Source organism: Rana temporaria, chromosome 11 (assembly GCF_905171775.1).
Source record: "Rana temporaria chromosome 11, aRanTem1.1, whole genome shotgun sequence".
Lineage (NCBI taxonomy): Eukaryota > Metazoa > Chordata > Amphibia > Anura > Ranidae > Rana > Rana temporaria.
Genome location: NC_053499.1, coordinates 49,365,119 through 49,380,406, shown reverse-complemented (window position 1 = coordinate 49,380,406; position 15,288 = coordinate 49,365,119). Strand labels below are relative to the sequence as shown.

Sequence of the window (15,288 nt, the reverse complement as noted above, 5' to 3'; positions counted from 1 at the left end):
ATTTGCATTTTGGAATGTATTGTTAATATATTCAGAAATATATTACTAAATGCATTCAGAAGTACATTTAACATATATTCATGAATATATTTGCAACATATTTCACAATGCATCCCAAAATATATTTACAAATATATTGAAATATATTTTTGCAATATATTGAATCTGGCCAAAATTGTAGCATTTCAAATATATGGCAATATATTTGGGAAAAATATATTAAGAATGTTTTTTAAAATATATTTTAAATATAAATGTAAATGTACTTCTGAATGCAAAATTAAAAAAAAAATACATTCCTATTACATTTTGAAATGCTGTGTATTTATATATTGTATTTTATATATTGTAGGCCTATAAAACCAGCAAACATTTGGAAAAAAAAAACAATAAACACAGTACAATACACACAACTTTATTATCATGCAAATATACAAAAACTTCAACACAGGGAATAGAAAGTGGTGTTAACTGTGGTAAATGACATTAATGACATAAAAGTTTATTTGTGGTATTCTGATGAGGTTCCTGATGTTTCCCTTCAAGTGATATTTCAACGCCGCAATTTTTCTCGTAACAGCGTCACTGATCGCACCTTATGAAGTCCCAGGAAACTTTGTCAAAGTAGCAGCTTTAAAAAGTAAATGGAAAATATTAGACTTATTAGATTTTCCCTGTGAATCAAAAGCCATATAAGACCCCTTTCACACTGCTAAAGCTCCGGCGGTTTTTGCAGTGTTTTTGTAGCACTTTTTAGGCGTTTTTTTTTTTTTTTTTAAAGGGAAAAAGTCCAGTTTTTAATGCGCTTTTAAGGTGCTTTGGAAGCGCTGCCCATTAATTTCAATAGACAGGTGCGTTTTATAGCGCTCCCAACCCGCCCCAGACGCTGCTTGCACAACTTTTTCTAATGGTGCGCAAGCGCACTGCCCCAGTGTGAAATTACTCATTGCACTGAAAGGGATGCAGTTTTATGAGCTTTTTAGAGGCTATTTCTAGCGCTAAAACACCTGAAAACTGCCTCAGTATGAAAGGGGTCTAACAGATGCAGTAAATAAAACTAACAAAATTAAGCATGTATAAAAACATCAAAATATTGTAGACTTTTCAAAAATCAGTATAAAAATCAACATCTTGCCTACAACTTGCCTTTTTAGTTCAGACTACTACCAGACTGAGCAAGATATCTCATTTTGACACAACAGTCAAATTGGCTTACAGTCTACATGTCAAAGCTGATGTTTTCATAGGGTCTAACTGTACCTGCTTCTCTCCATCTGTCACCCGCTTGGAGGCACCGCCTTAAAAGTTACTTTTTCTTGAAGTGGTTGCATGTGCCAGCAGCCCCCCTATACTTACATGAGCCCCCTCTCGATCCAGCAATGTCCACAAGAGCCTTGTCTCTCCAGGGACTTGCACTGCCGATTGGCTTTCTGTAGTGGTGGGAGCTATTGGCTCCCGGTGCTGTCAAACACAGCCAGTGAGCCAATTAGGAGATGGGGCCAAGGCAAGGCTCAGTGTGTGATCGGACACACAGAGCTGTGGTTCAGGAGCACCAGCAATGGACCTGAGAAGAGAAGGATCCAAGCTGCTCTGTGCAAAAATCCTTACACAGGGCAGGTAAATAGGACAGGTTTGATATTTAAAAAAAAAAAAAACGATGTTTTAACGTTGAATGTTTCGGTACCAAAAGAAAACCTACCTGTTTAGGCCTTGAGTACGACACTTGACAAGCAGATGAGCTCAACTCTTCAGATGGGTGTATCGTGTGCATCACCTTCTGTCCCACACAGTATGAACTGCCACCTTCAGTGCTATTAGCTGCGCTCTTGTGGTTTTCAAAGTATCCATTACGCCAGGAAAATCTATGGAAATGCATAAAAACATTTTAACATAATGGCCTATTTCTTACTATATCCATACATTTCATTTGTTAGAAATTGATTACTTGTGGAAAAATTTACTTTTAAATGATTAGAGGGTTTCCTCCAGTCTGCTGCTGACCCCCCACCAGATCAAAAATATTCCAGGAGGGTTTCAACCAAGGTAAAAGTAAGGATGTTCCACAAAACAGAAAATATTACTTGTGCATATAGTATGTAGTTACCTCAGTGCACTCACTCATATTATAATGAATGTAGTACGGTAAACTCCCAGTTACCCAACGATCCCCATTGGTACTGTTGTTTCTGGTTGCTTGAGAGCTAATAGTAACTCTCAAGCATCCACCTCCCATGGCACCCTGCCCCCCTCCCCCTTAGCAGCTAACGAGGGTAACACCCCCAAATTCACATGTGAATGAACCTTAAAGGGCTCATTCACAAGGGCGGTATGCAATGCTCCTCTGAAAAATTATGCAAGGTGGTGAGGAGGCAAAATGTTTACACCAGTAATTGCAGTGAAAGGCACGCGATTGCAGCGCAGTAGTACGGCAATTATGTTTAAATCAGGTGTGAGGAGGCAACATTGGAGGACACTGTGCCCAGTGATCTTTGACTTCTCCCATGTTGTTCAGGTAGATCTCCACCTCTCTAAGGTTGCCCAACTCTGCCTTAAAACACTGCATTATGAAAGGGAAAATGATTGTTTAAATTTGTCTATTTCCACCTGCCTGGCTTTCAGAAATGTAACTACCTAGCTGAGAGGTAGGTATATTGACTTGCCTGTAACAATTAGTTGTCTCAGTTGTTGGTTTTCTTCTTCCAAGTGCTTATTCCGTTTTTCCATTCACCAGTTGTCAGTCTTTGTCAGGTGCTTTGACAGCGGCTGGCGGCCCATCTGTCAGAATCACAAAAAAAAAAATATTGAGAGGGGATCAAGAAGTGGTAAGGACGAGTTGGACGGAGTCTGAGAGGGAAGAATTATTTCCCTTTTCGATGCTGGGAAGACTTTGCACCTGTGCAAGGTGGGGACCCTTTCCTGGAAGCAGCAACACGGTCGGCAGGGCCGGCCCTATGATGGGACCAGGTGGTACCATGGGTACCAGGCAGCACTTTTAGGGGGGCAGCATACTGATGCCCACCAGCCCGTTCCGCCAGCTTCGCTACCCAAATAAAATTGATGTAATTTTTTTCCCCACAAATAGAGCTTTCTTTTGGTGATATTTGATATTTTTTGTGCTATAAATATATATATATTTTTTAACTTTTTGCTATAATAAATATCCCCAAAATTTAGAAAAATAAACCATTTTCTTCAGTTTAGGCCGATATGTATTCTACATATTTTTGGTACCAAAAAAACCCACAATTCGCGTACATTGATTAGTTTGCGCAAAAGACATTGTGGCCGCCGGCAATTCACAGATCCCTTTATACTCCTGGATACATGTATAGAGCAATGGCAGGTCCTTTTATACACCTATATGCATGTACAGAGCCATGACAGGCCCTCTTTATACATCTATAGAGCCATGACAGGCCCTCGTTATACATGTATAGAGCAATGACAGGTCCTCTTTATACTCCTTTATACATGTATAGAGCCATGACAGGTCCTCTTTATACTCCTATATACATTTATAGAGCCATGACATGTCCTCTATATACATGTATAGAGCCATGACAGGTCCTCTTTATACATGTATAGAGCCATGACAGGTCCTCTTTATACATCCATAGAGCCATGACAGGCCCTCGTTATACTCCTTTATACATGTATAGAGCCATGTCAAGTACTCTTTATAGTCCTATATACATTTATAGAGCCATGACAGGTCCTCTTGATATTCCTTTACATGTAAAGAGTAAATGACAGGTCCTCTATATACATGTATAGAGCCATGACAGGCCCTCTTTATACTCCTATATACATGTATAGAGCCATGACAGGTTCTCTTTATACATGTATAGAGCCATGACAGGTCCTCTTTATACATGTATAGAGCCATGACAGGTCCTCTTTATACATGTATAGAGCCATGACGGGTCCCCTTTAGTTATCATGATATAAAATAATGAATGTGGGGGCCTTTTGGTTGGCGTGATTTTTTTTTCTGGGGGGGGGGCAGCATTTCATTCTTGGTCCCAGGCAGCACAATGTCTTGGGCCGGCACTGATGGTCGGCCACAGGTTACTTGACCCTGATCTCCTGTACGGGGCAACAATACAAATGTATTTTTAAAACATGCTTTATGGCGCCAGCTGCCAGGCTAGGGGGCGGTTGCGCCGTTGAAGACATTAGCAGTGGCAGTGAGAAGATGAGGGGAGAGAGCTGGGACTACAAGGAGCAGCCAGCCGGAAGTGCTGCATGATCGATGGAACCGGCCGGGGGGGGTGAGATGGAAGCCCTGCATGTAAGTCCGGCCTGGGCTTGCTGTGATATCCGATTCCCCCTTTCTCCTGGTCGCTTGGGGAACTGTTGAGAGGAACAGAGAACAGGCAGAGAGGATAGGAGAGGACAGGCAGCAGCGCCGCTCTCCTTGAGTAAAGCCTTCACCGCCGCTGGCTCAGGTACTGAGGTACATAGTGGAAGCACAGGCAGCACGCTCTGTGTTGCAATCCTGCACCCTGTCACATGAAATAATAATAAAAAAAAAAAAAACGGACTGTGCTGTCAAGTTTTTAGTGCCTTGTGTACAGGGGGGGGTGGTACAGAGGGGAACTGGTGGTGGGGGGGTGGGGTACAGAGGGGGAACTGGTGTGTGGGGGGCAGATGTGCGGGGGTACAGAGAGGCATCTGGTGTGTGTATGGGGGGGGCAGATGTGCGGGGGTACAGAGAGGGGACTGGTGTGTGTGTGTGGGGGGGCAGATGTGCGGGGGTACAGAGAGGGGACTGGTGTGTGTGGGCAGATGTGTGGGGGTACAGAGAGGGAACTGGTGTGTGTGTGTGGGGGGGGGAGGCAGATGTGTGGGGGTACAGAGAGGGAACTGCTGTGTGTGTGTGTGGAGGGGGGGGGTGGGTACAGAGAGGGAACTGGTGTGTGTGTGGGGGGGGGCAGATGTGTGGGGGTACAGAGAGGGAACGTGTGTGTGTGTGTGTGTGGGGGGGGGGGGGGAGAGATGTGCGGGGGTACAGAGAGGGAACTGGTGTGTGTGTGTGTGTGTGTGTGTGTGTGTGTGTGTGTGTGTGTGTGTGTGTGTGTGTGTGTACAGAGGGGGAACTGGTGTGTGGGGGGGGTAGATGTTCGGGGGTACAGAGAGGGAACTGGTGTGTGTGGGGGGTACAGATGTTCAGGGGTACAGAGAGGGAACTGGTGTGTGTGTGGGGGGGTACAGATGTTCAGGGGTACAGAGAGCAAACTGGTGTGTGTGGGGGGGGGGGGTACAGAGAGGGAACGTGTGTGTGTGTGGGGGGGCAGATGTGCGGGGGTACAGAGAGGGAACTGGTGTGTGGGGGGGGGGGACAGATGTTCGGGGGTACAGAGAGGGAACGTGTGTGTGTGGGTGGGTACAGAGGGGGGTCTGGTGTGTGGGGGGAGGGGCAGATGTGCGGGGGTACAGAGAGGGAACTGGTGTGTGTGGGGGGGGGCAGATGTGTGGGGGTACAGAGAGGGAACTGGTGTGTGTGTGTGGGGGGGGGCAGATGTGCGGGGGTACAGAGAGGGAACTGGTGTGTGTGTGTGTGTGTGTGTGTGTGTGTGTGTGTGTGTGTGTGTGTGGGGGGGGCAGATGTGCGGGGGTACAGAGAGGGAACTGGTGTGTGCGGGGGTACAGAGCAGATGTGCGGGGGTACAGAGAGGGAACTGGTGTGTGTGTGGGGGGGGGCAGATGTGCAGGGGTACAGAGATGAAACTGGTGTGTGTGTGTGTGGGGGGGGGGGGGGGCAGATGTGCGGGGGTACAGAGAGGGAACTGGTGTGTGTGCGGGTACAGAGAGGAAACTGGTGTGTGTGGGGGGGGGGCAGATGTGCAGGGGTACAGAGATGGAACTTGTGTGTGTGTGTGGGGGGGCAGATGTGCGGGGGTACAGAGAGGGAACTGGTGTGTGTGTGTGTGTGTGTGTGTGTGTGTGTGTGTGTGTGTGTGTGTGTGTGTGTGTGGGGGGGGGGTACAGAGGGGGAACTGGTGTGTGGGGGGGCAGATGTGCAGGGGGGTACATATAGGAACTGATGTGTGTGTGTGTGTGTGTGTGGTGTGGGGTTTAAGGGGAACAAAGGTGGGGGGGTGCAGAGGGGAACAGGCGTTCAGGATGATACAGTGATGGGGTGATCTGAGGTGTGGACGTTCAAATCCACTTTTTAAAAATAAATAAATGCAGATCTTTTTGCAGATCGAAAAATGTGCATTTAGTATTGTTTTAGTAGGAACAGGTAAAGCATTGTCAGTGTATCTTTCGCTCGTACAGACAGGCAGTTACACAGCCAGCGTGAGGAAGTGAGCCGGTGCCATCCTCTAGTTGTCTTTGGGCCAGGTCAGGTCAGGTGCAGGCATGTGGACCATGGCTGAAGTATAGGTGAAGAGGCACCGCAAAAATCTCAGTGAAGGGAGGAACGAATGGGGGGGGGGGGTTACCCAAAATGAGGCTTCGCCTAGGGTGTCAAAAATCCTTGACCAGCCCTGCATGAACCCCTCAGTGTTCAGGATGTGTCACAAACCCCCTCGCCACTAGTGAAGAACTACAGGTCACAGCATTAATCCATGAGATCTAAAGGGGTCACATCCTTAGATCTCAGGGGTTCATGCTGGGACTTGTACTCCATCATTAATTGGGGGGGGGGTCACATCTTTAGATCTCAGGCGTTAATGCTTAGACTTGTAGTCCTTCACTAGTTGTGAGGGGGGGGGGTCAGGTCCTCAGCTCTGAGGGATTCATACAGGGACTTGTTTGCACTTTAGTTACTGGAGGCCATGGTGGTACAATCACCCAGGGGCCACATTGTCCTCCCTGCCCCTCCCCCACCTTTGTGATAATGTAAAACCTTAGACTGTTTTACCTGATCCATGGGAACCTTGACTGGACTTGCTCTCCAGGCCTAAGGCTGTCAGCTCTCCACTGTGCAGCATGGTGACATGTTGTGGAAGAGGAGCTATATAACTTCCTTTTAGCACTGTGCACATGCTGTATGGTAACTGGGAAGATACAGAATGAGAACTATTTAGCAGGGAATAGACAAATAAAACTAAACTCATACACCAAACTTTCACAATTCTAATGTTATTTGATAAAGGACACTTACCTGATACAGAGAGTTCTCTCCAAGCATGCTTCCAGCCTGAGCCTTCCACAGACTACTAGGCCTTAACAGGAAGTGAGAGGTGAAGGTTCAGCTCTCTGGTTCCCACTTCCTCCCACAGACTTGCTGTATTGATTCTGAGTGCAGTCTCTATCATCCTGTTTAATGAATTTTCCCCCAGAGCAGGATTTACATATTAGGAGATTGTTGGCACAGAAATCATCCCCCATCCCAATAAAAGGAACAAGAAAAAAGAAATGGGGACAATATTTATACATGTAAGTGATGGGAGATGCATTCTAGGGATATATAATGTACCTTCATTCTGCTATATATGTGTGTGTGATAAATATACTATGTGTGTAATTGTGTGTATATATATATATATGTACACACACACAAGAATGCAGCTCTCATCACTTACATATTTATCTTCCAGCCCAGCCCAGCCCAGTATTGACACACGGCAGCAGTGCAGCTTGGGCAGGGATATGACACTTAAAGCGGAGTTCCACCCAAAAGTGGAAACTCCACTTATCTGCCTCTTCCCCCCTCCATTGTCAAATTTGGCACCTTTCGGGGGAGGGGAGCAGGTTCCTATTATTCGCAGCGGGGAGATCAGTCAGAAGTTCGTCCCCCTCCTCCCCCCTCTGCTGGGCCATTCAGAAAGTGCAGAACACTTCGGGCATGCGCAGTAGGGAACTGGCTGGTAAGCTGCAAGGCCAGTTTCCCTTAGGGCCAGTTCACACCATAGAACCGCAGTTCGCATGCATTCCAGATGCTTTTCTGCATGTGTGTTTTTGATTCATTCCAGTGCATTTTCCCCCCTCTTTTTTCTTAACCTTAAATAAGGACATGTGTGTTCAGGTGCGTTTCAGTGCGTTTTTGATGTGCTTTACAGTGTTACAGTACAGTCCACTGCAGGAAAAATGCAGCATGTTCTACTTTTTTTTCTGGAACTGGAACACACTGGAACTGCAGGCACTGGTGTGAACTATGCCATTAAAAACCATATAACCTCCATGCAGAAAAAAAATGCACTGGACTGCATGTGGTGTGAATTGGCCCTTATAGGCAATGGCAGTGGCAGCACCCGAGAGCCGATGGAAACATTGGCTGGAGTACCAACATCGCCGGATTCCAGGACAGGTAAGTGTCCTAAGATTAAAAGTCAGCAGCTGCAGTATGTGTACAGTGTGTGTACAGTGTGTGTGTGCGTGTGTACAGTGCGTGTGTACAGTGTGTGTGTACAGTGTGTGTTTTTGTGCTGGGGGGGAACTTTAATATCCCAATTTCTTTTAATTGGCTGCTGGAATTACCCTTCGGCAGGTACCAAGTCCAAACATTGGACTTAGTATAAAAAGAATATACAGTATATATACTATATTGGCAAAAGTATTGGGATGCCTGCCTTTACACACACAGGAACTTTAATGGCATCCAAGTATATAACGGCTTCACCTCTTCTGGGAAGGCCGTCCACAAGGTTTAGGGGTGTGTCTATGGGAATGTTTGACCATTCTTCCAGAAGAGCATTTGTGAGGTCAGGCACTGATGTTGGATGAGAAGACCTGGCCCGCAGTCTCCACACAAATTCATCCCAAAGGTGTTCTATAAGGTTGAGGTCAGGACTCTGTGCAGGCCAGTCAAACCAAACCAAACCCAAACTCGCTCATCCATGTCTTTATGGACCTTGCTTTGTGCACTGGTCCAAATCATTTGGTGGAGGGATTATGTTGAGGGGGGATTATGGTGTGGGCTTGTTTTTCAGGGGTTGAGTTGGCCCCTTAGTTCCAGTGAAGGGAACTCTTAAGATGTCAGCATACCAAGATATTTTGGACAATTTCATGCTCCCAACTTTGTTGGAACAGTTTGGGGAAGGCCCCTTCCTGTTCCAACATGACTACGCACCAGTGCACAAAGCAAGGACCATAAAGACACTGGCCCGGATTCAGAGAGCAATTGCGCCTGCGTAACCATAGTTACGCAGCGCAATTACTGACTTGCTCCGGCGTTACGAATGCTCCTGATTCAGGAACATTGTAACGCAGACTGCAGCCTAAAATCTGCGTGGCATAAGGCTCTTATGCCACGCAGATTTTAGGCTGCATTCTTGCGATAACCGCTAGGGGGCGCTCCCATTGTGCTCAGTGTATAGTATGCAAATTGCATACTAACACCGATTCACAATGTTGCACGGGCCATGCGTACGCAAGTTACGGAGTTTCCGTATGGCGTCTTTAGCGTAAGGCTGCCCCTTCTAATAGTAGGGGCAGCCAATGCTAAAGTAAATTTGAATTTTACGTCGTTTGCGTAAGTGATTCGTGAATGGCGCTGGACGCCATTCACGTTCGCTTTGAAGCAAATGACGTCCTTGCGACGTCATTTGCCGCAATGCACGTCGGGAAAGTTTCCCGACGGAGCATGCGCTCTACGCTCGGCGCAGGAGTGCACCTAATTTAAATGATTCCCGCCCCCTACGGGATCATTTACATTAGGCGCCCTTACGCAGGGCAAGTTTACACAGCGCCCCCGCAATTTACGGAGCTACTGCTCCGTGAATCGCGGGTAGCGCAGTAAATTTGCGGGGGCGCGGGGCAAAAACGCTGCCCTGCGCCTCCGTAAGAAAGGGGCAAATTCTACCTGAATCTGGGCCACTGATGAGCGAGTTTGGTAATAATAGTGCAACTTCTGATTCATGGATTAAACAGAACATTGAAGATTTATATCCAGTGTTTATCTCGGTACTCTGTAAGCAGACAAGATCCTTGGACTGTGGATGTGGATATCTGAAGGTTCTCATTCATTCAGGTCAATCAATAAATCAAGGTAACTGGACTTGCTGTATTTCAAGACGTTTTGCTGGTCCGCCGACAAGCATTCTCAATTCAGAATGACGTGTACGAGAATTCTTTGGGAAAAGAAAGTGGATACGAGAGGTTTATCTGCTTTGTATTAAATGGATTATGTGCTTAAAATCTTATAAAAAAAAAATTATATTTTATTTGAATCTTTTGGTTTTTATTTTTATTTTATTTTAAAAGAGTAAAACAAACAAAATTAAAATGGGAGTGGGTCTCTTATAAATGTATTCAGAATGTTATCAATGTTTTATTTATTTTTTTCTTTCAAGTCAATATTACAAAAATATCAGAAAAAATATATTTTAAAAATATATTTTCTGATAGATATGTTTGGAAAATACATTTAAATTATATTTTTGGAATGCATTTACAAGTATATTTAAAAATATATGTTTAAATGCATTTTTTATATGTTCAAAAATATCTAGAAAATATATTTACAAACATATATTTTCAAATATATGCCTTTGGGAAATATATTTAAATTATATTTTTGGAATGCATTTACAAATGTATGTAAAAATATATGTTGGAATTACTTTTTTATGTGTTAAAAAAAATCTGAGAAATATATTTAAAAAATATATTTTCCAATATATGTGTTTGGAAATACATTTAAATTATATTTTTGGAATGCATTTACAAGTATATTTAAAAATATATGGTTGAATGCATTTTTTTTAGATTTTCAAAAATATCTGGAAAATATATTTAAAACAATATATTTTCAAATATATGCCTTTGGAAAATATATTTTAATTTACATTTTTGGAATAGATGTAAAAATATATTAGCGTAGGCAAATATATTGTAAATATATTTAAAATATATAATTTTTTTTAACAAATATATTGGAAATATATTTTTCTTCCGTATGGGTTGTTGTCGGAAAATCCAACAACAATTGTCCGATGGAGCATACAAACGATCGGATTTTCAGACAACGGCCTGTCATCACACTTTTCCTGGCGGAAAATCCGATCGTGTGTACGAGGCTTTAAGAAATAAAGCATGGGATAGTTGTTCCTGGCTAATAGACATTTTTGTCTCTTGTGTGAAAGTTTATAATTAGTGGGAATGCTTCAGCAGTCCCACTATTGTTATTCGTTTTTTTATTAATTCTTCTTTTTATTCCATATGTTTTTTGGCTTTGCGTAACTTCTGCATACTTTCAGTTATTAAAACCATTCAACTTTTAAAATATTCAACTCTTTCAGCTAATGATGGGACTTCTTCAACTTTCTTTCTACTATTTACACTTTTTAAAATATTAAGCTTTTTAACACTTTTTTTTTTACATTGAAGTAAACAAGAGCATGCTTCAAATCCTTAAAATCTTCTTTCGCTCCCAAAAGTTTCAGCTCCTTCAGACTTTCACCTACAGACATCAAACAACCTTACTTTAAAATGTTCACAAAATATTCAGCTATCCGGCTATATCTTTTCAGTTTGATATCTTTTACAGTTTTTGTGAAAAAGCTGTTTAAGTTTAGTGATCATTTCAGGAAATTGTATTGATTAAACAGAGTGGGGTGGATTCAGAGAGAATTTACGCCGGTGTATCCATAGATACGCCGCGTAAATTCAAATCTGCGCCGGCGTATCTACTTTCTGTATTGAGAAAGCTAGATATGCTGACATTAGCCTAAGATACGACTGGCATAAGTCTCTTACGCCGTCGTATCTTAGGGTGCATTCTGCCGCTGGCCGCTAGGGGGCGCTTCCGTTGTTGTCGGCGTAGAATATGCTAATTACCTAGAAACGCCAATTCACAAACGTACGTACGCCCGGCGCAATTTATCTACGTCGTTTACGTTAGGCTTTTTCGGCGTAAGGTTGTTCCTGCTATTAGGAGGCGCAGCCAATGTTAAGCATAGGGCTGGACGTAATTTACGTTCACTTCGAAACCAATACGTCGTTGCGCCGTACTTGAGAGCAATGCACTCTGGGATATGTACACGGACGGCGCATGCGCCTTTCGTAAAACACGTCAATCACGTCAGGTCATCACTAGAGTTGAGCGGACACCTGGATGTTCAGGTTCGGGTCCGAACCCGAACTTTAAAAAAAAAGTTTGGGTTCGGGAACCCGAACTCCGAACCCCATTGTAGTCAATTGGACACAGACTTTTAGAAAAGAAAAAATGTGGTCAGGTCATCACTAGAGTTGAGCGGACACCTGGATGTTCGGGTCCGAACCTCTGACGTACCCTCTGCTACGTCACTGGGTAAGCCCCGTCTTCCCTCTTCCTGGGCTTCCCCAGTGACGCGCAGAGGGTACGTCAGAGGGTGCGGGGTCACATGACGGGTGGCCCTGCCTCCTCTATATAAGTAATGTCACAGCTTCAGCGCGTCATTCGCTGGGCTGTGTCCAGCGGTGAGAGGAGGTCGGCGATGCTGCGCTCTGGATGGATGGATCTTCTCATCGCTGGCCGCACTCTGTCCCCCCCTCTTTTCTGTGGCCAGCCAGGTCAACATGCTCGGATAACTGGTCTGGTTATGGATATTTAGGGGGAACCGCACGTCATTTTTTTTTTTTAATTGACGGCGGGGTTCCCCTTAATATCCATACCAGACCTGAAGGGTCTGGTTATGGATGTTTAGGGGGAACTGCACGTCATTTTTTTTTAATTGACGGCGGGGTTCCCCTTAATATCCATACCAGACCTAAAGGGTCAGGTTGTTGAATTTTTTTTTCCCGAACTCCGATCCCGGACCCAAACTTTTTCCAATTATTCGGGTTCGGGTCCGGGAAAAACCCAAAGTCCGTACCGAACCCGAACTTTACAGTTCGGGTTCGCTCAACTCTAGCATTAGCATAAAACATGCCCCCTTCCACATTTGAATTACGCGGGCTTATGCCGGCCCCATTTACGCTACGCCGCCGCAACTTACGGAGCAAGTGCTTTGTGAATACAGCACTTGCTCCTGTAAGTTACGGCGGCGTAGCGTAAATACAATACGCTGCGCCGCCGTATCATTGCGCGCCCCTACCTGAATCTACCCCAGTGTGTATTGGGCTTATTCTTGGCTTATTCTTTGCAAACTTTTAAAGCCAACAATTCAGTTTAGTGTCAGCTTTTCAAAAAAACTTTAAATATTCCACATCTTTTATACATTAGTGGTGTTGTTAAACTGTTTTAATGATATTCATGTTTATCCGTGGATGGGGGTGGGGGGTGGAGACAGTGGGGTATACCGTTCCTATTCTATATCCAGCAGGCTTCCCCACCCCTGTTTCCCCTCTCTCCTCTTTCTGTTACTTTCCATCCCCCCCCCCTTTTTCTTCTATTCTTTCTCTTCCTTTTCTTCTTTTCTCCTCCTTTCTGTTCTCACTTCTCCCTGCTTTCGCTCTGAAAGTCGGACTACTGATATGATTAATGTACCAGACATAACAGGGTTGCCTTTTTCTTTTTGAATAGAAAGTTATGGTTTGATATGTCACATGTGCGATAAATGGAGTTTACTCCCTTGGAATCCCCTGATTTTTGTACATTTGTTGATTTTTTCTGGTACACAACTCTGATTATAGAGCATGTATGCCTTACAATTCCTTTTGTTTTCTGTCTGTATGTTGTACATGCTGTCCATCTTTACTAATTTATCTGTTTTAGATTTCAAATAAAAAATGTATGGAAAAAAAAAAGAAATTCATGTTTATTTTAAAACCATTCCTACTTTTCCAACTATTCTCACTTCTTCAACTTTTTCTTACGGATTTAAGTTATTCATCCAGTTAGCTTTAGGAATTCAGCTATTCAGCATTCCCACACATTTTCTTTAGGAAATTAATTTTCTTGTTCATTTTTAAAATGGGTTACAGGTTCACTTTCAATTTCCTTTTCTATCCTAATAGTTATAAACTCATTTAAATTTAACCCTCGTTTAACTTTTGTTTCTTAATATATATAAAATAAACACATACCAGTTATCACATTGAATTTTGGCACTTTCCCCAGGTGTGTAATGCTTCCCACTGTAAATACAGGAGCACTGTTCTTTCTTAATGCATGATCCATCATGACTTAGCAATAATCCTTTGGGGCATATACAGCCTGATACACACAGTGGGCTTAACTGTCAATGTGAAGAAATTAGCAAAGCAGAGATAAGAAATGATAGAGCTTGTATGAACATTAATTGATGAAGATAACAAAATATACTGTAGTACATGTTTTTTATTGCCTTGAATTCTGAGGGCTTGGGTATTGCAGTCTTGCATAGCCATTTAATACTTGTTTGGATCTGTGCTAATTCAGGGGTATTAGCAGTAAATACCATAATTAATACTCAAAGTGTATACTGTCATATAGTACGTAGGTACCTGTAATTTATTACTAGCCCTGGTACCATGTTGTTTTGCAGTTCTCTGTCTACAGTACTGGATACTTGAGGAAATAATCCCAAGACACCAGTATGCTTCATAACTCAAGAGCTCTCTTTTTAAAATAAAGATTCAAATCAAACGTACCATATGGTGTTGGTGTTACAAACACTGCACATACCTTTAATTAGTGTTTAACAAAATAGGATTTATATTTGACAACAGGACAGCAGTTTTGTCCCATCCAGGTGCACAGGAAATGTGTAACCCTTTAATTTTTCATTATGATCCTTGAAGTAGCCAGTACAGATTAGCTGTTCATAAAGTGCATACTCACACACTGTGGTTGTGTCATATCACAGCTCTCTGGACATTGTGCTCCTCTTGCATATTCACCAGCTTGATCACAGTCAAAGTATATCTTTGGAGGTAGACACACTGCAATTTATAATAGCGATAGCTTAGCATCAATCAACAATCCTTTGAGTACGTGTGCTTTGTACATGTACAGTGTCAGGATGCAGTCTCAGGGTCCATGCACACTGGCTTTAAAAAAATGCTGCTTCTAGATTCTAGAGGAATCTAGTGTTTTGCCTGTAGAAGCAGCTCAATGTTATCCTATGTGCTCATGCACATTAGAAAGTTTAGAGGCATACTTTAAGCTCAACGGTTAAAGGCAGAAAAAAAAACCTTCTTTGTGTTTTTGAGAGCAGTTTTCTGGCAGAACAAAATGGTTAACACTCCCAAATGCTCCTAAACACCTGTACAGAAACTCTCTATATAAGGGGTCTCCAAAACTCGGCCGTCTGGATGTTCTATCCGGCACGCAGCTCATTCAGAGACTACTGAGACTGCTTGCTTCAACCTTCCCCCCATGCATTTTATGCAGCGGCACAAAGCAGAGGGCATGCAGCGTGATGTGTGTGTGCTGCTGTCAGAGCGGATCCAATGAGGCAGAGGAAGGCAGAGCGGTGGGCAGATTCCCATGTG

The 15,288-nt window shown here is 43.5% G+C and overlaps 1 long non-coding RNA gene across 2 annotated transcripts; it reads right to left on the bottom strand.

The window, feature by feature from the left end:
• Positions 1–394: 394 nt before the first annotated feature.
• Positions 395–7,433, bottom strand: LOC120916770. Of its 2 annotated transcripts, XR_005744102.1 has the most exons (5): positions 7,115–7,433; positions 6,872–7,007; positions 2,632–2,775; positions 1,700–1,862; positions 395–631 (listed from the first exon to the last, which is right to left on the bottom strand). It is a non-coding gene; the product is annotated as an uncharacterized LOC120916770 (long non-coding RNA). The 2 variants fall into 2 exon arrangements; XR_005744101.1 differs by lacking the exon at positions 6,872–7,007 and having other exon boundaries at positions 7,115–7,424.
• Between the last annotated feature and the right edge of the window lie 7,855 nt (positions 7,434–15,288).